The sequence below is a fragment of the Mastigoproctus giganteus genome, chromosome 14, assembly GCF_048544385.1.
Source record: "Mastigoproctus giganteus isolate SK-2022 chromosome 14, ASM4854438v1, whole genome shotgun sequence".
Lineage (NCBI taxonomy): Eukaryota > Metazoa > Arthropoda > Arachnida > Uropygi > Thelyphonidae > Mastigoproctus > Mastigoproctus giganteus.
The window spans coordinates 84,843,765-84,870,538 of record NC_143588.1 but is presented as its reverse complement, the minus strand read 5'-3'; the positions used below and the strand labels follow the sequence as shown (position 1 = coordinate 84,870,538).

Sequence of the window (26,774 nt, the reverse complement as noted above, 5' to 3'; positions counted from 1 at the left end):
CTCTGATTTCAGGTCCTGCTTAGTGCAGTATCTGATATCAGAGAGCTGTTCTACTGCAGGCCATTACACAATGGTGCAATGGCCTGCAGTAGAACAGCTGTCCCATACACACAGGAAACAGCAATATTTTGTGAACCCTCATTACATGCCCATTATCATACTAATAACTCTGAAGTCACACAGACATTCACTGAAGAGTGCCGTGTTGAATTACTTTGAATAGCACTTTCATGTTTTAGTATGTCTCCCCCAGATGAATAGTAGGCAATGGAGATAGATGTCTTTAAGTTTCCATTATGCAAGTGAACATCTTTAAAAGTTCACTGTGAGAGTCTATGAGAAGGTGCCATTCAGATGTAATGTGAATTTCCATTGTATCATGAAAATAGTAGGGCAGACTGTTTATTGTAAAGAATGCTGCCTAAACTTGGTTTCTTTTTCAATAGTGAGACACTGATGTTTTTCTTAGCCAAGCATTTCTGCTTTGGTCTTGAGGCAAGAAGTTTGGCTTTACCTTTGGAGAGGGCTAGATCTCTAGTGGTCATTCAGCTCATTGTGGGTAAATAGCTCTGGTTCCAACGTCTCTTCACTGAGTGTGTGTACTTGGGATCAGCTGAAGTTCTTGAATTCCTATCAATGTAGTCTATCTTGTCTTCTAAAGACCAAAAAATAATAATAATAAAACAATTCCAATACTTCCATGCTATGGAGGTAACGGAATTAGCATACTATCATCACTGAGGATTAGTCTCATTGCTGAACCCAGGTTGGATAAACAATCTTGTGCTTATTCTTCTCTAAGAATCCAGTTACAACCACATTACAAAAGGAACAATCACCATCATGGTCCTTCCATATCATGGGTATAGCAAATGGTATAGACTTTTCCTTTTGTTCAACCAGTCACAATCCATTTGAACAAGTGGTAAAAATAACATGGGTGCCCATGTCTCTTTCTATTCACCTAGAGCAAGCCAAACATCTTTTAAATTTTCTGAATAGCCATCAATGTATACCATTGTGATCTAGTTAGAAAAGAGCTGACAGAGAACACACAGAGATAGAGAGAGAGAGTAGAATTTGTTGGCATGATTTTTACACTTTCAAGGCATGATGTGTGTGTTTCGGTAATTTACCTGAACTTACTGATACAATTTATAATCAAATAATTAAATTACGAAATAACAAGGATAAAGATAGATACATGGGTCAGTCCATAAGTAATACCTCTTTAGCCATAAAAGCATAAAGACAACAGATAAAGTTGAAATTTACATACTTTATTAAACAAACACTGGGAAACAGCATACATTTTTTTATGCATCCACCTTATTTATTAATAAAATTTTGACATTGTTCTTTCCAACTCATACTCATTATAGTAAAAATGACAGACTACTGTTGAAGTTATCACTGTCTTTCAAAGTGTTTTCTACAATATGTCCAAACACAAAAAAAATCAGATGGAGCCAAGTCCAGGCTATATGCAGGATGAGTCAAAACTGTTCACCATAGGTCTGCAATTATCATCTAAGTCATATGGGCAGTGTGTGGTATTCGGTGGTTTTTTTTTTTTTTTTTTTTTTTTATAGTTCTATTAAGCTTATCAAGCATCTGGCAATATCTTTACTTATTTATAGCCTGACTTTACTCTAAAAAAAAATAAACCAAAATTGTGTGCCATCTCTATCCTAAAACCTTGTGGCATAATATTTTGTGATGATCTGGCAATTTGATGTTTTTCTTTCACTGGAGATAACAGATATCCATTCAACAGACTGGCATTTAGAATAAGAGTCATAGCAGAAGATAAAGAGATCACCACCTGCTACCAGGTATTTAAAAAAAAAAAAATCTTGAAAGTTATTGCACTCCTGCAACAGGTCTTGGTAGAAACTGTGCCTGGAGAATTTTATTTCTCTTGTTAAAAGCTTGAGTACCCATTTTGTAGCATATTTTCCTATAATCTAATGTGTCCAAAATGGTTAAAACAGTTCTCTTTGAACACCATGCTTGCATCATTGCACATGTGATTATTTGCCTTGTCTTTTTAAATAATTTCATCCAAAATCTTAGTGTTTTTTGCAATGCATACAGACTTTCATCTTCCACTTCTAGGCTAGTCATAAATCTGAGTGACTTATCCATTAAAGTGTGCAAGCCATCTATGAACACTGCTTATATGAATAGTATTTTGTTGGTATACTTTCTTCAATTTTCCATGAATCTGGACAGCTGACTTTGCTCCCGACTCTCACCAACCACTGATAGAAATGGATATTAGTTTGGCTGTTCTTCACTTCAGATCTGTAATAGACAAACTTCTATTTTAGCAAGTTTGTCCTAATATCCATACTATGGATATACAGCAATATATAAAGCTTCATGATGCTAACACAATTACAAAAAATTTTGTTGCCCAAGTGGCACTACTTATGGACCTACTCTTGTATATTCAAACAATAATAATAAATATATTCATATAGGTTGTCTGAATAGTAATACAAGTGCCATAATCAGTCTCATGACATTCATGTAAACAGTTGTTCATCACAAAAACTAGATGCTAAAGAAAAATCAAAAACACATTTGGAATCACCATTCAGAGATATGTCTAGTCCGCACGTTTTATTTTCCGAATGAAAAAAAACTTGTTGACCTGTGTTACCAAATAACTTCTACTTTAAATATCACTGAGGAAATACAAAATAAGCTTTGTAGTAGTTCTGCCACAAATTACAATAATGTTCATTGCAAATTTAATTGATTTACTTTATTGTAATGGATCTTAAAAACAAAATGACAGCAGTCAAGATGAAGTGGACTGCATATAAAACTATTTTACTACAAAACAGAAACAGATGTCATCTATATATAGTAAATTCAAAATTAAATATTTATAGATAATGCAAAAATGACTGACCTTTAAAATTCATTCCATTCATGGTGAACAAACTAAATTTATTCCACCCTATTGCCCCTTGTGGACAAAGCAGGGAACACCAAATTTAAAACCATGTTAATTATAAAGCTAAAAAAAAGAATATTTTTGCAAATGAATATCATGTTAGTGTAAGATAGAGTATTTTAAAAATGGAACAGAAGATAGGTTAACTAATAAAACTGAAAAGATAATTAACTGAAAGAAATTTTTACTTAAGTTAATTTTTAGTTTTATCCCTAAAATATTACAAAGTGCACAACATCACAATTTTTTTTTAGCCCTGGTAAACTAATTTCAGTGAATTACATATTTCTTAGTGATCCTACTCTATTGCAATAACTTCTTCCCATAAATTCATTATCAGATACAAAGTACCTATTGCATTCCTCCTGTTTTACTTTATATCTTCATGTATACCTCCAAAGTATTAACAAATTAAATCAATCTGATTGACAAGAATGACTACATAATCTGCCCAATTTGACTGTCTAATCATTTAGAGAATAATGGTGGAGAATGGTACACAGGAGGATTTGATTGTTTCCAAATTTAAAAAAATAGCATCTGTCAGATTCCATATTAGCAGCAAAGGGTCAATGCCCTTAGTTACTATGGGTCACCATTTTGCCAAAGTAAAAACTTGCAAATTTGCTGACAATAACAAAGTGGTGATCCAGTTCATAACCAGTGCAACACAGGCAGAATTAAGGATTTTGTAGATCTACTCTTCAGACCACACTTGTCTTTGTTCCAATAAAATTTTGGTATACAATAATTTAAATTTTAATTTAACATGATAAACATATCTTTAGATGGCAGAGAATCATGGACTATCAATCTTATCCAGGTTTCACAGCAACACAAATCCTGAAGATCGCATTATGAAGCTACAGGGTCTTGAAACAGCAGAAACTGCCTCTGAGTTACCAACAAACTGTTTCTTAAAGGAATCAAATCTAGAAACAGATAATGCAGATGAAGAAAACAATGAGTGAATAAAAATTTAAAGAAAAGACATTTTCTTTTCTTGGTATTTATGCTCCTATTTGATTAGAATAGGTCTAGTTTTGAAACAGTTGGTTTGCAATGTTATAACAATTTTGCAGGACTGAGTTAATTGCACCTCATCTGTAATTATTCCTTAGAATCAATAAATAAAGAACTCAGCTCAATATTTATTGTGGCAAGAAGTATTCACTTTTACTTTTCTATGCAGCCTGTTGAACACTTATACACAGTGCTTTTCTCAATGCTATTCCTAAAGTCATGTCGCACACTTCCCATCCTCTCACTACTGCTTCCAGCTGACAAAGAGAAAGCAGAGAACATTCCTGCAATTGTTCTAGAAAAATCTATAATCTATCACATTTTATTGTGCTTTAAATGGTTTAACATTTAAAGCACAATACAATGTCATTCAATTCAATGTTATTGACATGCATGACATTTCGTAAAAAAGCAAAACCTGGATACCTTTTTAGAATCAGCATACAAAAATCTAAAATATTTAAGACCATAAAATTACTACAGGTCCTGTATTATTCTTAAACCTCTTCTATTCAAATGTATTCCATATCTGCAAAAGTAACCCCAAAACTGTTTTTTATTGGCAAACATACTCTGATCGTATTACACCTATCTCTTTTGTGCAATATATTCCCAGTTTCCATACCAGTTAAGTTTGTTTGTTTCTTTCTTTGGGTTTTTTGGCGCATTAGCAACTACGGCTATAATGCGCCAAGACTAGGTAATATTATAAAAAAAAATTTAAACTCTCGGTGACCTAATTAGTAAGGCCACCGTGTCCAGATATATAATAACAAAGATATAAGAAATAAATCAATAGAGACATAACAATAACATGAATTAAATACAATTAAACTTTTATTGATTTAAAATAGCTAAAAACAGCAGATACGTTGTCATTGTCGGATAAAATCTGACTGAGTGTATAAGGCTCAGTCAGATGATTAAAAGCGGTAAAACGGGTGCTGCTAAAATCTGGACAGTCAATTAAAAGGTGTCTGATCGTTAAAATTGTGTCACAGGACACACACATAGGAGGGTCATCAGCCCTCAGCAAAAATGAATGAGTTAAATGACTGTGTCCTATGCGGGTCCGGGCGAGAACAACTTCCTCCTTACGATTCCTGCGCAGACTAGACTGCCACGGTTCAATTACAGGCTTTATATGATATAATTTATTCGCAGTCTGTCTATTCCACTGAGTCCTGCCATTGGGAGTGTATTTTCTCGTGTATTATTTGCCTGTAGTCTGTATTGGGGACTAACAGGCAGCGGTTATTATTGGGAATTGCTGATTTGGCTGCGGCGTCAGCCAAATCATTTCCCCCAATCCCTATGTGGCTGGGAATCCAGCAGAAGCGGATGTCATATTCGCGTTCATGGAGAACGTGAATCTTCTGCTGAATGCTAGACAGAACTGGATGAGGATTATACCTCACAGATATTAAAGCCTGTAACATGCTAAGAGAGTCGGAATATAAAATGAACCGTTGGTATTGGCATTTACTAATATGATCCAAGGCTAACTCTACAGTAAATATGCTGCATTCAGAGGGAATCTGCTCTGATATAGTGCTGTCTGTAAAGACAGCAGCAGATCCCACATATGATTCCGACTTCGAACCGTCTGTGTAGACTGGCGCAAAGTCGGAATATTCAGTTCGGTGTGCTGAATGAAGCTGCAGGTAGACACATGATGGAGTGTCCGACTTTCCCCAGTTTCTCAGCGACAAGTCGCATGCCGGGACACGAGCATGCCAGGGTGGAAAGGGTTGCTTTGATGTTTGGGCAACCTTGTCTACCTTGATATTAAGTTCACTGAGTAGCTCTTGGAAACGTATACCAAAAGGACGATTGGCAGTCTTACGAGTATTGTACAAGTTTTCCCATCGTGGCTCAAAAACGAAGGGCCACGTAGGATGGTCTGGCAGGGATTTCAGTTTTAAAGCGTACTTTAATGACAACTGCTTACGTCGAAACGATAACGGTGGTTCGTTTGCTTCGACGTATAAACTCTGGACAGGAGATGTTCGAAATGCTCCAGTAGCGATACGTATAGCCTGATGATGGACAGGATCCAGCCATCGAAGTACACTGTCTCTGGCTGAAGAATATACTTGGGACCCATAATCTACTTTGGATCGCACAAGTGCACGGTAAAGCCGAAGAAGGGTGCATCTGTCTGCTCCCCAAGATGTAGAGGAGAGCGAGCAGAGAATATTAAGCCCAGGTGTGCACTTTGTGCGGAGTTGACGAATATGATCCAAGAAGGTCAGTTTTTTATCGAATATGAGTCCCAAGAATTTTGTGTTCGCTGCTACTGGAATAGCATTTTGTCCGAGCCTTAATTCAGGTTCAGGATGAAGATTACGCTTGCGACAAAAGTGTACGCAAACGGTCTTCTCCGGCGAGAACCTGAAGCCATTAGCAAGTGCCCAGACATTCAGATTATCAATGGCTTTCTGCAGTTGTCTTTCAATAACCCTCATGTTGCACGACTGACAAAAAATGCAAAAGTCATCAACATAGAGGGCACTGTTTACAGTTGGAGGAAGTTGTTCTGTGATGGAATTTATTTTGGTGGCAAAAAGCTTGACACTTAATACTGATCCTTGTGGTACTCCCTCCTCTTGGCTAAAGGAGCGAGAGAGTGAGGATCCCACACGAACTTGGAACGATCGATTGGCTAAAAAGTTTTGAATAAAAAAGGGCAGATGCCCTCTAAGGCCTAGGCTATGTAAATCTTTTAAAATGCCAAATCTCCAAGTTGTGTCATACGCTTTCTCCATGTCAAAGAACACCGACACCAAGTGTTCACATTTTAGGAAAGCATCCTGGATGGATGCTTCCAATCTAATAAGATGGTCCAAAGTGGACCGATTCCTTCGGAAGCTGCACTGGATTTTGGAGAGAAGGTCGTTTGATTCTAAGTACCATATTAAACGAGAATTAACCATTCTCTCCAGGATTTTGCATAGACAGCTAGTCAGAGCAATAGGACGATAATTGGTGGTGACTTTTGGATCCTTTCCTGGCTTAGGGAAGGCAAGAACGATTGCCTTTCGCCAGGAGTCCGGAAACTGCCCTTCAGTAAAGATTCTGTTATACAGAAGGAGCAGACAATCCATAGATTTTGGTGAAAGATGTTTAATCATTTCATAATGGATGCCATCTGGTCCAACAGCACTTGCTTTGGAAAGAGTGAGGGCTCTTTTCAGTTCCTCTATAGTGAACGCCCCGTTGTAGGGATAGAGGCCCTTGGACTTAAAATTAAGTGCTTGTTTTTCCAGTTTATGTTTCAGGACCAGGAACTCTGGGGAGTACGAGAATGCTGCGGAGATGTTAGAGAATGTTTCCCCAAGAGCATTGGCTATTGCAGTTGGATCTGCAATAGCGCATCCATTATAATCTAGGATTGAAGAAGGGTGGGATGTATATTTCCCCTTCATTTTCCGGATTTTATCCCAGACTACCTTAGAGTTGGTAGACTGGTTAATAGATGATGTAAAACGGATCCACGATTCCTTTTGACTCTGACGACGGATGTAGCGTGCTTTGGCTCGTGCACATTTGAAGGCTATAAGGTTGTTCGTGGTAGGATATCGGCAGAATATCCCCCACGCTTTGTTTTGAGCCTTTTTTGCTGCTGTGCATTGTGAATTCCACCAAGGTTTGGGAAATGGTGGAAACCGGGCAGATGTTTTTGGAACAGCATTAGCAGCTGCTTGGACGGTGATTTCTGTGATGTACTTTACTGCATCATTGATAGGCTCTTGACTGACTGTGCTAAGATCAAAATTTGCCTGATGTTGGAAGGCAGTCCAGTCAGCCTGATCGATCTTCCACCGTGGTAACCTGAAGGGAAGACATGGTCTCCCACTGTATAACGAGGTTATCACAGGGAAGTGATCACTTCCGTATGGATTCTCCTCCACTTCCCAAGTGAGTGAAGGGTGTAGAGAAGGGGAGCAGATAGAGAGATCAATGGCAGAAAAAGTACGGGTAGGCAGGTGGAAGAAGGTGTTTGTTCCAGTATTTAGAAGGAAAAGGTCATTGTCATTGAGCATACGCTCTATGACTTGTTCCCTTCCGTTGATGTTAGCACTACCCCACAGGGTGTTATGTCCGTTAAAATCCCCGAGAAGTAAGAAAGGGGGAGGCAGCTGCGTTAGAAGATCATCAAGGCCTGCCTGGGTGATGTCAGTCCCAGGTGGCAAATAAATGGAGCACACAGTTAATAAAAATCCCACTGAAAGGCAAATTGCAACAGCCTCTATGCTGGTTGTAATTAGCAAGGGCTGCACTGGGGTCTGGTTACCCACAAGGATAGCCACTCCCCCATGTACAGAGCCATCCGCAATTCTATCCTTTCGAAAAACTGTGATGTTGTGCATGGTGGGATCATCATTTGCCTTTAGATATGTCTCCTGCAAGCAAAAGCAAACTGGCTCGTGCTTTTGCAGGAGGGCCTTGATGTCGTCAGTATTTCGCCGGAATCCACGACAATTCCACTGTAGGAATTTAGCCATTATTTTGGCTTGGTGGGTCCATCAGGCGGCTTCCGAGGTGCTGAGGGCTTACTTTTATCAGTCTTGGATTTATCTTTTTTGGCGAAGAATGGACGCTGTCCCGTGTCCATTTCCTCCTCCGCAAAGAGTTCCAAGACTGAATCTTCGGGTACCTCCTTCTGCTCAACATCCATCTTTTCTTGGGTACTAGGGGGGATTTCCCCTTTCTTATTCTTTTCTTTCATAATTACCTTTGTTACTTGTGGAGCATTAGGAAGTACCGATATAGGAGTGGCAGCTGATTGGTCCTTTTGTGCGGGTTTTGGAGAACCTAAAAGATATCGCGCGATGGGAGTGAAAGGCTCCTTTGGAGGAATGGTCATGTCCATCTGAGTTCCTGCTGTACCTTCTGGGCGTAGGTAGGTTTGTTCATATTCAGGGGTTTGACCGATTTCCTTGCCTTCTGGTATGATATATTTAGCTCTGCCTTCAGCTGTTGAATTTCTTTTTCTTCTTTTCACCTCTGGCATGCTCGTGAGTAGGCCGGGTGTTCGCCTTCACAGTTAATACAGGTGGGTTTTGCGGCTGAACATGCTGTTGTTTCGTGGTCCTTTGCACCGCATCGAGCGCATGCAAGGACTCCACGGCAGGCCATTTGAGAATGTCCATACTTCTGGCATTTAAAATACCGTAAAGGGTTGGGAACGTATGGACGCACTGAACAATTGATGTATCCAGCTTTAATCTTGTCAGGAGGTTTAGGAGAGTTAAAAGTCAGGATAACGCTCCTGGTTTTAACAATTTTTCCATCCCTTCGCGCAGTAATTCTCTTGACGGCAATAACTCCCTGGGGTTTTAATTCGGAGCAGATTTCCTCCTCGGTTACATCGAGAAGGTCCCACTCCGAAATGACACCTCTCGATGAATTGAGTGTTCTGTGTGGTGTCACTGTTATAGGTATTCCTCCGATTGATGTTGTTCAGAGTAGATGTTCGGATTGCCTGTCATTTTTAGTTTCAATTAAGAGGTCTCCAGAACGGAGCCTCTTAACTGATTTGGGAGAACCTGCTAACCCATCTAACCCTTTTTGAATAAAAAAGGGTGACATTTTACCAATTGGTTTTTCTCTGGTGGAGTGTATAATTAGGAACCTTGGAACAGGCCCTGATGGTAATTCCGTTCGCTGCCTCTTTTTAGCAATAATGCTATCTGTATCTGTGTCTAAATTTTCAGATAGGGACCGGGTTGGGGCCCCTGAAGGAGTAAGTTTATCAGGATTCATATAGTTTTTTAAATTGTTCAGTGCCCGGGCTCCCCACCCACCACGGAGCCCAAAGGGACGCCCACTACCCGGCATGCAATAAATGCGCTCGGGAGTGGAACGCCAGGGCTACCCAGACACTATACCCACACCGCCGCCAGCCTGAATCCTGTCCCTCGGACCATGAGGGTAGGGGCGTGGCATTGACACGGTTGACCCTCGCAGGCGAGCTAATAGCCGATTGATCCTAGCCGGGCCTTCCAGGACCACCCGTCTTGTCGAAGCAGGGGCCAAAGTGGTGTATTGAAGCTGGGCCCCTCAACCACCAGAATCCCCCTTTCCGAATTTCCACGGGTCGCAGGGCACGGCAAACACGCCGGATTCCATTGATGTAAGCCTGGAACCTGGGCTGTGGGCATTGGATCCCAGTGATGCTAGTCTGGAAACCCAGCAGCATCACTGGGAGGTCCCCTCACCACGTACAGGTGCCCACGTCGAGGGGACCAGTTAAGCTGCCGCATTACAACCTCCTGTGAGACTAGCATATCATGCTACTCATGATTCCCTAACCTGTGGGCAATAGGTGTCGGTATCAAGGTGGGACCTGGACATCTGATAAGGATTGGCTGAATACTTAAAACATCCACTCTTTTCTTTCTGCGCTTTTTTTATTATTATTATTAGCCATATGGTGCAAGGAAGCCTGAGGCTTATGTTGCACCAGGCAAAAAAAAACTGAATTACCCTGAGAGAGAGAGAGAGAGAGAGAGAGAGAGAGAAGCAGAAGGGAATCACCAAGAAAGAGAAGAATGATGATATCCAACTCAGGACCCTGGGTATGTCAAGTCCATACTCACCAGATGTGAGCCTTGGGTTAAATTCATCTGTCAAACATTTCTCTTGTTGCAGAACAGAATAAGTAAATCAAGGCAGAAATTGAACTCTTAACTATAAATAACAGCTATAGATCAAATTCATATAAAACCACTGCATACTCTGAATTCAAAAATTTTTATTGCTATTCTCTATTTCCTTACAGTCAGTAGTTATGAACCAACACTAACAAAATGCATGTATAGTGTTTATGGAGAAGAAACCTTGAATATCCAGAAGAATTAACATCTTTGAAAGTTATCTGGAAACTACTGCTGTCTTTTTCATAAAATTTTTCTATTGGAACGAGCAGCAGCTTGAAAAGCAAGGTGTCAGGAATTTCAAGGGCTGCCAGGAGTACCATGAAACAAGTAAATACATGGGCTTGTGTTAGGATAAAAGGTAACAACAAAAAGGTAAGCCAACCATTATCAATCCACTGCAGGATGCAAGCCTCCTCAACAACAATTCATGTTGAGGGAAATGGACCATAATCTGACACACTGGTCCAGTGCAGTTGGATCAACTGTATTTGGCAGTTAGGGGCTTGACCCCCAGTTTATTCAAAAAGCATGTGCTACTGCACTTCTCATTTGCACTTTTTCTCACTTGGCTACAGATGCCATTAGGTGTTAGGGTAACTAGGAGTAAAAATAGGTGCATGTATATTTGCATGTACACCAATGCTAAGAGTATGGTAAATAAATTTGACGAACGTGAAGTGCTGATCAAGACATCAAATACAGACATTGTTGGGATTTCAGAGACATGGTGTCAGTCAGATATAAGGGATGCAGAATTTGAATATGGGGAGTACAATGTATACAGACAGGACAAGAGGGGTGGGAGTAGTTATATTCTTAGTTAAGCAGCACAAAATTTAAGGCAATGCATCTAGTTGACATGGGTGGCCAGTGCAATGCCTAGACAGCTTGGTGAGACGTAAGCATTGGAGAGCAAAAATGAGAGTACGAGTGTTGGGTCTAATGACTCTGATGAGTACAACAAACAGCTATACAGAAAAAGAGTGGGACAGTAAATAAGTATGTCTTATAATGGAGGATTTTAACTTTCCAGATATTGACTGGAACTTGTGGATGTTGGTCACTCAGACCAGCAAGACCTTTGTGGATTTATTGGATTACTGTTTTCTAGAGCAAAATGTTATAGAAGCAACATGTGGGAGTAATACTCTTGATCTGATTATCAGCAGTGATTATTCATGCATGAAGGATCTGCAGATAAAAGAACCACTAGGTGGCAGTGATCACTGTACTGATTTGGGATTAACTTAAAGATGTAACTATCATCAAGGGAAAAGGGAGTTTTTTTTTGCTTTTGTAAAGGTAACTAACAGTGGGACCAACTGATGATGTTATCATCAGGCAAATTCTAAATGGGAAGCATTCAAGGAATTAACCATAGAAGCTACGAGGCATTTCATACCAACTAAGAAATACTCTTCAAGGTATAGGCCTAAATGGATGTCAGATGAACTGATGAAACTTGTGGCACAGAAGAAAAACACATGGGATGCATATAAATTATTGGGCAACATAGAAGCCTATGGTATATATAAACTAGTCTATAATCAAGTCTCACAATGGTCAGGCAAGAGAAAGCAGATTACAAGAAATATTTGGTAAAGGAAGCAAAGAAAAACAGCAAAATATTAACATATGAGTAGTAGCACCACAGTAACACACCAACTGTATTACTACACTAAGGGAAGTGGAAAATGAAAGACCTGGTGGTAACTGTGCAATCAGATATGAAATTCTGAGCAATGCAGACAGGCTGCCAGGGCAGTTCATGGGGTTTTGTCAATGATATACAGAATATGTGAAATGAAGCTCCATTTGTTGTTCTCTAAAGCAGCACAGGACATGACATTTCTAGAATAAATTGACTGGAAAAAGAATTTAGTATGAAACAAACAAAATACAGTCAGAGTTCAAGAAAACCTCAATACCTATTCCAAAAGACACCTTACTCTACAAAATTTTATAATTTGCACATGATTTGTTATGAAGAGTACACTTCATTTTGAACTATAGCAACCAAATCAAAGTCACTGTCAAATGATACACTGCCAGTGTTTGTTAATGTGAAGTTTTAGTGAGAAACAGCACACACTGATAAATCTAGAAATATAGGCTGTTTGATAAGCATTATGTACAAAAAAAATTCAGACCCTGCAATTAAAATTCATCTAACATACTTTCTAAACCAACTAATCATATATTTAGATCTCTAAAGATCTAATATGATTTTTTTTTTTTTTTTTTTTTTCCAATTCCAAGAAATATGCTGTTTTTATTGAAAATTAGTATAACAACCCTAAAACAACTGACTTTTGATTGTCAATTTTTTTTTTTTTTTTTTTTTTTTTGCATTAAAAACTTTCAAATTTTACATTCAGGGTATCAAAAATTTGATGAAATTACAAACTTAATACAGAAATGGGGAACTTTTTTTCTTGAGCAATGTTTTGATCAAATCTTAGTCATTACAAGAGTATAGTGTGGGGGAAAAAAAAAACCTTGAATTCTCTAAAGTACCACAAAAACCCATTATATGCCATTTCCATATCTTAGAAGTTTTGTTTAAACTAACTGCTGTATGAAAACTTTGTTCATGAGACTAATGAGCATAACTGAATAAACATAGTATTATCATCAAAACTTCCTATCATTGTGTTTTGCAAATCATTACAAAAAACTCAACAATTTTAAATAGAATTTTAACAATGATGACGGAGGTTTAAACTATTTGTTGAGCAAGAAATTAAGCCTTATCTACTTGTAAGTTAAGCAACACCAGCATAAAGAATTTATTTTTTTAATCCTTTGCCAATCCTTTGGTTTGTCTAAAAAATTCAACTATATAGTAATGATACAAATGCACTAACTAATGTCATCCTTTGCTAATTAACTTTTTGTTATTAATAATAAACCTTCAGCTTTACTGAACTGTAACATATACAAATGCACAAACAACAATTCCTGGGTACATATAAGAGAAGGAATTTATATCCACTGCAAAATGAGCACATAAAAATTAAGTAATCTAATCTAAGCCACATGTCGGTTTTAAAACTGACATGTGGCTTAGATTAGAATGACAGTAAAAATGATAAACTGCAAGTTATTTTACAATTAATATTAAGTAATCAGGTAATTATCAATTCTGTTATTGTCTGCAACAAAATTAATAGTTACATATTAACAGGATAGTGTAAAGATAATGCACAAATTATAGAAAATTTATTTTTTTATAGTAAAATAACATCACTTATTTTGCAGTACAAATTACTTATGCTTATAACATGCTACATTAAAAAGCATCACAATAATTATATATCCTTATCGAAAATTTAGTGTGGATGAAATGGAAAGTGATTTTTTAGACATACTGGCAAAGTAGCCAACAATACCACATGGCTACGTTTATACAAATAGATTAACCTGTTCTTGGAAATTGTCCACATCTTTTTTTCTTATTTTACTGAATAGTGAGACCACAGTGCACCAGTTCCAAAGGTAATTAAATTTATAGTTTATTGTGTATTATGTCTAGAAATGTGTTCACAGACCATTATGCAAGATAGCTTCAACAGAAACCCATCTGAGGGAACTGTATACATTGATTAAAAACCTATAACTATGACCACAAAGCTTTTGGGATTATGATATTCCTTCTGTTTGTGTCTGTGATAAGCTCTATAGTTAGTTTTTCTACTGTTATAACCATTCAAGTTTTCAAAACATATTGAACATTTCCCCAACGCAAAGCATTTCTACAGAAATGCATCCCAAAGTTACACTAAGCAGTCCACTGTCTCAACATTGCACTCGTCAACACCGCATATGCAGTGTTGTGCATGGACTTATCGCTACCTCTCTATAGATTTTCATATTTTTGTGTAAGCCTGGTGCAGACCAGTGGAGATACAGTCTGTACATTTTTGAGATGACTGTGGTTCTAGTCCACATACAGTAATTGTTCTTGTATTCTCCTCAACTCCTATGACTTTGTGTCGCTGCCCTAGAGCATAAAGAAAAATTACTTTTATTTTATTTACACTTTTCCTGAATGTATTTCGGACTTGTCTTTGCAATGTTTTGAAGATTACCGTATTTCACCATATCAGATGGTGTGACCTAAAACAAGTCTAAACTCAACTTGTTCTTATTGTTTTTTCTTAATTTACTGTTAATCTTATTGTTCATGTTGTATAAATGAAAAAATGTTTTTTTTTTTTTTTTCATACATTTTATTGGCATATTTATTATTCTTCCCATAATCCTCTATTTTCTACAGAACCTTAATCTTCCCAACTGTGATACATATACTGTGTGATTGGCAAGGGATTACTGTAGTCTTGTTCACTGACATTTATTTTTATCAATCAAGAAAAGGACGGAACATTTCAAGTGCAAAATACTTTTAACTTATTATTAATCAAATGCAACAGAACAGGCAAACACTGCAAAAAGAGATTACTACTTGTATATTTAAAAATTTAAATATTTGGCAATTATAGTTTCTAAAGGACATGACACAGACAAGATCATTGGTTAAGAGGAATACATTTAACACTATGGTCATAACAAAGCAATGTTTTATTAATGGCACTGATCTTTCACAGGCATTTGCAAACTCCTTTTCTCAACATGACATGCTCTCAACTCTGAGGGGAAAAAAGTATGCAAATGCCTTAAAAAAAAAAAATTTTAAAAAATCACAGCTCCAGATTCATTAAAGGTAGTTGTGTGATATGCAAACCAAATTACAGAGTACACCCATGAGTTTAAACTACTCTATACATGCTCTTTCCATAACACAGAAGTTGTTCCAGTGACAGTACAGGTCTGTTCAAAGCCTGAAAAGTAAGTCTTGCTCCATTTGCTGGTTTGTACAGAGAGAATTCTAACCAATGCCAAGAAACAAGTATACACAGCGTGCATGAACTTGAAGTACTCTGTACTTTTGTGCAAGTTTCACAATCCCAACCTTCAATAAAATCAGAGCTCAATTTTAAGGTACGTTTACAATCTCATTACCGAGCAGTCATAATAAGATTATGCATTTTACCAGTATTACTGTTATCATACATATTAACCTTAGTTATATATAAAAAAACAAAAAACTCAAAAGAAAATCATCTGAACCAAAAGATGATATTACTGGTATGGATGAAAAACCCAAGATTCAGGATAAAGAAAAACTCACAAGGTGTTTTCAAAGGGACAAATCAGTCGGTCTCAGAACCGACTGATTTGTCCCCTTTGAAAACACCTATAAGAGATGCCCTATAACACTAATGATTAGGTGTTTATTTGGCAGAGACATATCAGTTACTTTAATCACAGTGCTCCAATTCACATAGTATTTACTACTACAGTCTAAAATTGGATGATCTGAACTGTACGGACAGAAAACATCTGATGTAACTTGGCCTGAGAACAGTTAACTAACAGTCCCAACAGAAGAGATCTAAGAATTCTAATATACAGTAAGACCCTGGTATCCGCAGATGTTTGCTGACCATTCACGGTAGGTCTTGGAACGGTCAGCAAACACCTGCTGACCCCATATATAACGTAATTTTCTTGAACATACATACATATAATGAAGTTTAATTGATAAATGAAACACACAGTAAGACATTAAATACAGTAATAATAAAGTACAGCAGACTCTCGATTTATCGGGATTGAATTAACTGAGAAGCAGATTAACCGAGACACTTGAAGCCTCCAAATTATATATATATATATATATATATTAAAAAAACAGAAATCATAAAATTCAAGTAATAACTAGAATATGTATAAACAGATATTTTGCAAGTCATAAGCAACAAGAACTGGCATTATAAGTCGTCATTGGGAGATTAGTGTACTTATGATCTTGCAACCCCCACTGTCTTAACACCACTGCTCAAATAAAAAAAAAAAAATTTTTAAAAAGACCAAATGTTTAGTTTGTTTTAGTGCGTCGATTGTTGCATTCCGTTGCACCACAAAAGGACAAATTTTGTTAGTTATTTATGTCAGGAATGTCGGAAATTTTTTTTTTATATAGTAATTTTTTTTGTTTGTTTGTTTGGAAATCAAAAATGAATGGCAAACGCAAGATTTGTGCTTTCAAATTAAACAAAAACTTTAAATTATTCAAATGTTTGAAAACGGTGCATCCGTTAAATCTCTAAAGAACCATTATAATGTTGATGACCATACGCAACACTGTAAAAAATAAAGGAAGGCTATTTGATTTAAAATCGACATCGTAAAAAATAAAGGGAAGCATCGTATTGTACACGCGAGTAGTATGCGTTAAGTTTTTTCATTTATTTTCCATGGTTAACCGCAGATACCGAATCAGTGGATACTGGGGCACAACTGCATATGGAAGAGCCTAAACCATACCCTGCTAGTAGGTTCATAGGTTCATGCAAAATTAAACTCAATAGGTGAGATAATTTGACTATTCGACAGATTCCTTAAACTTTTACAAGAAGGAAATTGAGAAAAAATATGATATCACACCAATTGATAGAATTTAAAGCCATTTAATTATAAAAGAGTTAAAGGATATGACGATACTTTTTCTTTTTCCTTTTTTTTGCTTTCCTTGTTGGCATCATCATAGATATTTATCTTGAAAGTTGTTATTCCTCATTACAAAAAGGTCACAATCCTGGAGTAAAATGTGAAATTCAGAAAGACAGATTTGTTTTGATAGTTTAACTGATACCTTGGCTGACCACTGTTAAGTTTCAGGAATATTTAGTGGAATGTTAAAGCTTTTGAAGTTGTTATTCTAACATAACTGATACAGCATACCCTCAACAACCTGAACAATTAAGTAAAATTCCCTGATACCTTGAACTCAGGCAATTACTCCATCAAAACCTCTATATGAAAAGCACTGAAATTGTTCACTTGTTAACTGTATTTAATGCAGTCTTCAATGGCTCAACGTTTTTGAAATTGGTCCCGTTAAAGTAGGCAAACAATACTTTTGGGCTAAATCATGAGGATATTTATAAAACATCCTCATGAGCGGTTATTTTATAAATTACAGGAAAGATCCAATGTTGTATGGGTTGGATGAAGAAAGGTGACAGAGGACGATCATAAATTGTATTGTTTAGAGTGAACTGGAGTATTATTATTAGTAGTGGCATATGCAAGAGCACTCTTACCAGATGTACAAGGTGTGCACTGAACAAGGGACAGACAAGAGGGTGGCCGCCCTCTTGTTTAAGCCCCAAAATTATCAGCACATGTCTTTAGTAGGCAGAATAACAATGAAGTTTATTAGTCATCATAAATCAAAGTATGATACTATTTGTTGCAGTTTTTTTGCTAAATGTGACATTGTGTCCCATGAATGGCAGAGTTAGTGCAATGCCCTAAAGAACTTTTACTGTATTAAAGCCTTTTCTGTCTAAATTCACACAATACATTTTAGCTGCTTGAATTGAATCATACTTTTTTTTGTGTGTGTGTGTGCTGGAGATATGGTGGGCTTTCAAGACTTGATCATTCTAATGTTTTTATTAAATTGCAGCAAAAACTAGCGTTGATGTGTCGGACATCGACCAGATTATTCCACCTGGTCCAAGTAGAGCCTGTTTCAGGCTCTACTTGGCTTCAAATTTATCAGAAATTATTAATTTAATACTGATAACAGTTGTTAGAAACAGTAGAAATAGCCATATAGTGCAAAGAAGCCACAGGCTACTGCTGCACTTGCAAAAAAAAAAAAAAAGTAGATAGAAAAAAAATTTTTTTTTTGTATTTTGTACTCCTCACATATGTAATTATCCAGTTGACCTTTGAATTTATTCAAACTGTTAGTCTCAACTACCTGTGGGGGGGAGCAACCTGTTCCAGCAATTAACGACTCACTGGCTAGAAGAAAACTTCCTACATCTAGTCTAAACCTCTTCCTCCGTAATTTGAATTTATATCCCTGAGTTCTGGAATTCTCTGTGAAAATTCAGTCTTCATTCATTTTACTAACTCTTCTCAGAGCCTTATTTTTTTTTATTTTTTTTTTTTTTTTGATTTGGTAGTTGTTGGCGCATCGGCTTCTGTGGCCATATTGCACCTCCCAAGGTTTTTGCAGTACTTTGATCCAAGCCCGAGGCGGGAATCGAACCCGCGACCTTTGGGTTGCCGGGCAGGTACTTTACCCACTCGGCTAGCCCGGTCGGCCAGAGCCTTATAAACCTCAATCAGGTCACCCTGAGATGCCTGGTTGCCAAGCTCTGCAGCCCACATATTCGAAGTCTTTCCCTATATGGTCGCCCTTTTGACGATCTCATCATGTGAGTTGCCCATATTTGTACCCATTCAAGAAGCACAATGTCTTTTTCCAGATGAGATCTCCATACTTATTCAAGTATTCCAAATGTGGTCTTACAATTGCCTTATACAGCAGGCCCCCGTTATAACGCAGTTTGCTATAACGCTGTTCTTATATTATAACCCGTATCTGACTATAACGCTGTCACAGATCACTATAACACTCTTTTACAGATTGTATTTTTGGCATATTTAACGAAATCGTTTCATTTGATGGAGTCGATAGCTTGAAAATGAATAGAAAAACAACATTAAAACGTTTCCCACACCGACTTGAGAAATTTAGGACTTGCAAGTTTAACTGTAAGAACAATTATAAAAAAATAAAGAATTAATTTTTGCAGCGGGAACGATAGCTGTTCCACTCCAAGCAACTAGGGCTAGGCCGGCTATTAGGATTGAAATGGAAGGACTAACTAATTTTATTGAAGATAATATTCCAATGCAGAATTCAGTTAAGTTAAATATTATAAAAAGAGAGAGAGAGATTAGCCAACATGATTATCTGAAGAAAACTCACCTAAAAAAAAAAATGTGGATCCCTTTAAAACTAGTAAGGGCTGGTTGAATAGATTTAAAATCCAGAGAGAAGTCGCAAGTGCAGATTAAGGAGCCAAAACTTTCAAAAAAGAACTTGTTAAAATTATTGAAGAGAGACATTGTGTTATACTTCTCAAGTTTTTAACATAGAGGAAGCAGGACTGTTATGGAAAGGAATGCTTAAAAGAAGTTTCATATTGAAAGAAGAAAAAAGCATGCCAGGTTTCAAAGCGGCGAAGGATCGGGTGACTTTATTGTTGGGTGGTAACGCTGTGGGGGATTTAAAATTAATACCCCCTTTTAGTTTATTTTTTGAAGAGGGCCAAAGTTCAACCCAAAATGGACACATTTTTCATGATTAATTCATCAATTAAATTAAATCAATTTAGATCAATTAAATTCATGATTTTAATTGGAATTTTAAGTTTAATTTTGATACATAAGTAGTTACCACAATTATATACGTATGTAATGCAGAATATTTTATATGTACAAATATTTGAATATTAAATATTTTGACCGACATTTGTACATCTTTTCACTACCATTTATTATTGATTAGGAAATAATCCTATGGCACCGACTGCAACTCACAAATACATGTTACCTTATGGGAATGCGGCGCTCGCTTAGCGCTCTGTTTTTACGGAACGAATTATCAGCATTAAGGGGGGGGTCACCTATATAGTGGGACTATGACCTCCCTACAATAATGTTCAATAAATCATCAATAGGACAGCATGGGCCTTCCTGGCTGCCTGTTTACACCGTTCAGAAAACTTCATATCTGATTGTATTATAACTCCCAATCCCCTTCTTCCTCTACTGTTTTTAATTCAACCGCACCAAGTGTAAAATTTATTTTGGGGTTGCTATCCCCAAAGTGTAAGACCTTGCATTTTACTGCATTAAAACATAGCTGCCACTTCTCTGACCATTCTTGCAGCCTGTTCAAGACATCCTGAAGGAGTGCTGCCTGGTACTGATCATTAACTACTACCAATTTTTAAGTCATCTGCAAATTTTTACATCAATATTGTTTACAAAAATCAGAAACAACAGTGGTCCAAGAACTGATCATCCTTCTGACGTCACAACAATAATGCATGTTAAGTAAAAACCATCTGGGCCAAAAAAGTGATGATTATGATTATTACTCAGAAATATCAAATGTAATGCATTACTTCTAGGATTCTAATCTGGTTAATAATGAAAAAAAATTATTCATTTAAATTTATTTTAAAGCTAAAATATCTATTGGTGTTCCTGGTGAATAATATTTGCAACATTATGTAGCTTGATTGTAATTGTTCCTCAAACATTTATTTACACAAAACATATATTTTATCAACAAATTTCAAAAATATTTTAATAAAAACCTTTATATAATACAGTTTTACACAATATTTGTATGAACTGGGAGTCCATGTCTATTAAGAAGCTTGAAATTTTGTTAGTTGTCAGTTTTGCCATATACTGTTCTTTTTTTTTTTTTTTTTGTTTTGGTTTTTTTTTTGGCGCAATGGAATTTTGCAAACATTGCATGTAAATGGTCAAGTTACTAAGTACTATAGGCTCTAATACCTCTCGTTTTTGGGGTTTACATAAAAAAAAAAATGCACTACCTTATTTGGAGGTAGTGCATTTACATGCTAAATGAATTGATGTTTGAGATTTTACATCAGAAATTCCTAATTTCCTGTACCTAGATCCTTTTTATGAATAGCATGAATTTAGAGTACAAAATATGACCAGAAATAATATATATTGCACGTTTATTCCGGCCTCATCTATAAATAAAAATAAACCTGTTTCGTGATAGTACATAGACAGTAACCTTAAAAGATGATCATTGTGTTTGACAAGGTATATGTTAAAATAGCGTTACTGCTTACAGAACTTAAAATAGTGAAAGTAATCTGTGCAGATACTATTAGTGACGAGAAACATTTGATTCAAGAGTTAAAATAATTTGAAGGTAAGTCTATTTATAGGGTAGTTAACAGGTAGTAATGAAATTTATCTTTTTTATACAGATTAATATATATAATATCGGTGTGAATAAACATAGTTTACTCATAAATTTAACTATATAAGTAGTGTAATGGCATCGTTTGATTTTATCTCATATTGTGGCTACCTTCACAACAAGAATCCAGGTATTGCACTACTTAGAATAAATAACGCTTCGCTAGTAGAGGGGACTACTGTTATTTATTCTCAGTGGGCACCATCTCCCGAACGCATTTCAGAACTTGTTGGTTCAGGGTACCTGCCCACCCACCGATGAGTGAGCCAACAAGCTCTGAAACATGTATGGGTAGTGGTGCCCACTGAGAATAAACAACAGTAGTCTCCTCTACTAGAGAAGCGTTATTTATTCAAAGTAGTGCAATACCTGTTATCTCATTGTGAAGGTAACCATAATATGAGATAAAATCAAACTATGCAGTTACACTACTTATGTAGTTAAATTTATGGGTAAACTATGGTGTATTCACACTGATATTATATAGTGAATTTCAACCCATAACATGCCTTGTGCATTTAGTCTTCAAAAAATATATTGTATTTTAATACTTTATAAGAATCATTCTAATAATTTCTATTCATATTTTTTAATTGAATCAAATTTGATTGATTTTTGAATTATCTGTAAGCATTCTATATGAAAGTAAAAATGTGATTATTTTCACTGTTTTAAGTTGATTGGTTAATTAAGGTGTTTTGGTACAAAAATTAGCATTACTAAAAGAGTTTTAAGAGAAGTATAATTAGAATCTCATATGTCTTGCTATTCACAGTCTGTCAAATATTGTTATAAATTCTAAAAATTAACCCAATATTTTTATTATTAAAATAAGAGGGTCCCACATAATTCTTTGTGGCATTGTTTAATGTTTTTCTTTGTAGTCTACTAAGTCACCACCTTGTAAAAAAATAGGTAGAGAGATCTACCTTGGTTAATTTATATAGTTATATAATAAAAATATAAAATAATATTATTATATTACTCATGTTATATTACAGGGGTGGGCACGCATGAGGTCAATGAGAGCCGCATTCCGGTTTTTCATATATTATAAAGAGCCACACCATAGTTACATAGTATTAAATACACAAATTCAAATTTAATTTAATTTAATTAATATGATTACATATTATACACGTCTTAAGTGTATACATATATAAGAAAATATAATTAAGAGAAAGAAAATAGAAAATAATTATTTCAAAATTTTAATAATAAAAATGCATTAATTAAAAGTATAACATTTAATGAAGACCTTTGGTCAAATTTTTGAAATTTGGCGTTGTTGTTGTTATTATTTAGGAGCATTAGCAACTAAGGCCATATTGCTCCGGGGATAGGCAGTGGTTATTCCCTGACCTTTCCGCATCCTCAGTATTTGGTGGTGACGGGCTCGAACCCCGGTCTAATCAAGAAGCGTGTACTGCGCACTGCTGCTCCTGCCCACCTGGCTACGGAGGTGCCGACATTTGGCGTAAAATTTGTTAAAGCTGTTCGCAACAATTCAGTGAGATGATGATTGGTCAACTGTGAACGATATTTCGACTTCACGAACTTCATTGTGGAATACAAAGATTCACAGCAATATGTTGTACCAAAAATTGAAATTAGACCGCTGCAGTTTTCTTTAAATGTGGATATTTTGATTCTGGCAAGAGTTTCCAAAATTCAATTATTGAAGTAGATTTGTGCTGCATTTGCAATGCCTGATCCTCTTTCATCTCTAATAACTCCAATTCCCCAGCCACTTTTTCAACAATTATTATTTCAGAAATTGGAAATCCATCTTCAATAATATCACAAAATATGCAAATGTGATTTCAAATCTTCAAACCTATGTTTGAAATCTGCTTGCAATTCTTCCAATTTTTCTTTGTATTCGTCTAACTTTTCTTCTTTGATATTAATTATATTTGCTTTTAGTCGTGGAAAATAATTAAATATTTTGTTCTTAAGATCGTACACAAAAAGCCGAAGTTTAGCTTCAAAACTAAATACAGTTTGTGACAAATCAATAATAATTTTTTCCTTTCCTTGTAAAGCCAAATTAAGTGTTTGCAAATGTTCTATAATGTCTGTAAGGAACATTAAGTCAGAAAGCCAAGTTTCATTTTCTAATTCTGGGTATTTTTTTTTTTTTTTTGTAAATGTTATGATGGGATTTAGGAGTTCCACAAAACGGCCCAAAACATTATAAGTTGACAGCCATCTTACAACACACCATAGGGATAAATAATTGGGCAATTCATCTGTTTCATCATTCACTCGCAACTCTTCTAAAAAGTTCTTAAATTGACAATGTGTTTTGGCATTTTTTCTAACTAAATTCACAATTTGCAAAACAATGTTCCACACAATTCCGTATTTGAAGTACTTCGCTATGAGATGCTCACGGTGAATTATGCAGTGAAGAGGTAAGAAACGTGGAATTTTAGGATCGTTGTTTAAAAGACCAATGAGACCTTGGTTTTACCCTATCATTGCAAGCGCTCCGTCAGTCGCAACACTTACAAGTTTATCACGAGGCAATTCAAACCTGTTCATCACTTCATCAAACGCATTTCTAACATCTATACCACGAGTTGTTTCGATAAGAGCTACTAGGTCTAACATTTACGTCTGCAGATACATAGCGGACAAAAACGGCCAATTGTGGAACGTCCTGAATGTCTGTAGACTCGTCGAGAGCTAAACTAAATGCTGTACAATTTTTCAAATCACACAAACTATTTTCAACATTTTTATTAATTGCACCAATACAACGCTCAGTTGTACGGCGTGACATAGGAACCTGTGCGATCAATTTATGCAGTTTTGTATTATCTGGATCCAAAACTTTAACCACTTCTTCCAAGTTTCTTTCAATAAATTCTCTTTCTCCATATGGACGTTTGGCACGAGCAATATTCCAAGCTATCAAAAAACTAGCTTCATTTGCTCTGTCATCTTCGCAACTAAAAGAGACAAGAGTCCTTGTTGCTTATGAACACCAGATTGCAAGGACTTAAGTTTCTCTGTTCGCAATTTTGAATTGAGTGGATATTGAGTTGAAAAGTGGGGATGACTTCCTTCGTAATGTCGACGTAAATTACTTACTTTGTAGTTTGCAATTGTAACTTTACAAATAAGACACAATGACTTTCCATTATTGTCAATAAAAGCAAAATTTTCTACCCATTCTTCTTGAAAGTTTCTATTTTCTTGTTCGTATTTTCGTTTTTTGATATTTTCTGAGGTCATGTTATCAAAAAATTTAAATAAATTTAATTCCAAAGTTTGAAATTGAAACTCTTATGGGAGGTTTGGTCACATTTTCTACCCACTCCCGGTGTAGTGTTGCACAAGTCCGCTGATGGTGCCAGCAGTGTAAATGAGCGCAGATTTATTTATAATCAAAATAAAAATAGCAAAATATCTAGACATAAAAAAAAATAAACATAACATAAAATCCGTATAACAAAATATTAGTTACTTAGTTAATTTAACAAGATTCACTGAAAAAAGTTCTGAAATAATAATAATAAAAAAAACGGATTTAAATTTTCAATGGGAGCCGCACTTAACTCAACGAAGAGCCGCATTTGCCCACCGTTGTTATATTATTTGCTCTTAACTTCTTAATTTTTGTTTTGAATTTTATTATTATTATAGTGATTTATTTTATTTCAATCTTTCTTGGGATATTCTTTTATATTTATCTACACCTGTTACAAAAACCATCATGTCTGTTGTAACAGGTGTAGATAAATAAAACGACTATCTGGTGCAGAGTACTGGAAACAAAGAGCTAAAAAACTTAAAATTAAAAAAATAATAATAATAAAAAAAAATAGCAGAATCACTCAATAAGTTTATTAAGAAATCAATGAAGAAAAATTCTAAACCATTAGATACAGACCCTGTACTAACTCCAACAGCTGAATTTTTGATACCAAATTTTTTGTGACTCTGCTACCATAACAATACCTGGTCACTCACAACAGGAATATGAATATGCAGAGCATTAACAATAAATATGTGAAGAAACAACTATTGAAATGATATGATGATCCAGATGACCAGAAATTAAAAGTAATCGACATATAGTCATTAATTGAAAATGGCCCTCAACCAATTCAAAATTTTAATTTTCCTGTTAAGAAAGCAGTGGAGAAATTTTTCAGAAATTCGTTACCAAAGAACACAAAAAAAACTCATGAAAAAAATTTGTTGTTTGGTTTTTTTTTTTTACGAGCATTAGCAACTAAGGCCATATTGCTCCGGGATATGCAGTGGTCATTCCCTGACCTTTCTGCATCCTCCATATTTGGTGGTGACAGGCTTGAACCCCGGTCTAATCAAGAAGCGTGTGCTATGCACTGCTCATCCTTTTCACCTGGTTATGGAGGCACCTGAAAAAATTTGTAGGCATTGCTATAGATTGTGTGTACTGTTAATGTTTGAAAGTATATGATAATGAGGAAAAAAAAAAAAGTTTTAAATAAGTTACTTCTAGGATAATTTAGCTGTAATGATTGGCAACACCTTTCATTTTTACTAGTTAAACACAAAACAAGTGGTGTTTTAGCTTACAACATGTAGTGAAAAATGTGGTCTCAAATGGCCTTATCATTAAAGAAAACAACTACCACACATGCAATACAACAAAATTATGAAAAAAAAATAAATAAAAAATAACATTGGACCACTGCTGTACTTGAATGGTTAATTTATATTGTTGAATTTTTGTCTCAACAATGCCTAGAATCCAGATGGAGGTCTAATTTTCTTTATGATCACGACAATCGCAATTTTTTAAAGGGTGCAAGAATGACTGCCAAATATGACAATGTAATGTCTGCACTTTTGCCAAGAGTAGAGAAATTACAAAACAGTAAATCAAAAATGACACATTATCTAAGAGATAGAGTTCAAAATGAATTAATACAGTTGATATCTAATAGCATTAAATCTGGATAAGGCAAGATAGTTTAAATATGTTTCCATAATTCTGGATTACAGGTTAAGCACTTTCAACAACTGTTTTAAAATTGTTATCTGACTTATCACAAGTTATTAAGAATTTAAGAGGACAAGGATATTTACATTAGTTGAGGCATATAATGCAAGAAAACAAGCTTATAATATAGCATCAGCACAAAAAAAAAAAAACTTCCCATGTCACCCATCTGGTCACTCGAAATGTTTGTCTAGTTCAACCTTAAATTTA

The 26,774-nt window shown here is 35.8% G+C and overlaps 1 protein-coding gene across 4 annotated transcripts in view; it reads right to left on the bottom strand.

Moving 5' to 3' along the window:
• Cul1 (cullin 1) overlaps positions 1 to 26,774 on the bottom strand; it is a 440,744-nt gene that overhangs the window by 373,526 nt on the left and 40,444 nt on the right. For 3 of the 4 annotated variants that reach the window (XM_090389115.1, XM_090389118.1, XM_090389116.1), the window contains exon 2: positions 2,924 to 3,031. The exons of the other annotated variant lie outside the window; for it this stretch is intronic. The gene's annotated coding sequence lies outside the window, so the exon portion shown is untranslated. The remainder of the gene's footprint in view (positions 1 to 2,923; positions 3,032 to 26,774) is intronic. 4 annotated transcript variants of the gene reach the window in all.